The sequence below is a fragment of the Pteropus vampyrus genome, unplaced genomic scaffold, assembly GCF_000151845.1.
Source record: "Pteropus vampyrus isolate Shadow unplaced genomic scaffold, Pvam_2.0 Scaffold877, whole genome shotgun sequence".
NCBI lineage: Eukaryota > Metazoa > Chordata > Mammalia > Chiroptera > Pteropodidae > Pteropus > Pteropus vampyrus.
In genome coordinates this window covers 24,752-25,248 of record NW_011889658.1, presented here as the reverse complement: position 1 = coordinate 25,248, position 497 = coordinate 24,752, and positions in this window count along the sequence as shown.

Here is a 497-nt window from a genome sequence, read left to right as displayed (position 1 = left end):
GGTGGTGTTCTGGGTTGGGGGTTGGAGGCTGTGACTCAGCCTTGATTTTGCAACCGTGGCCAGTAAAAATCAACTGTTTTTCTGTGGTCTGGTCTCGCTTCTCTGCCTTCTGCCCTGATGACTGGGCACTGCTGCCGGCCGGCTGTGAGGAGCTCACAGCTTTCCCAGGCAGGGCTGTTCAGTGAAGTTGCTGCACCTTCTCCACTCCTCCTCCTCCTACAGGGAGCTCTGGCGCTGCGAGGGGCAGTTTCTTTGTTTCTCCCAGTCCACCGCCTGACACCCAGGGTTCTGACCTGTGGTAGCTCTTATGCGCAGATCCCACACTCAGATGAGTTGGTGTGCAGTGTGCGTGTTTTTTGTTGAGTTTTAGATGCTCAGCTTATTGTTGTTTCAAGGGGAGAGGTCTGAGTATGTCTCTCACTCCACCATGTTTCCACCAATCCTCCCTATGTTTTCAATTGAAGTAGAATTGTTGGGTCATACGGTAACTCTATATT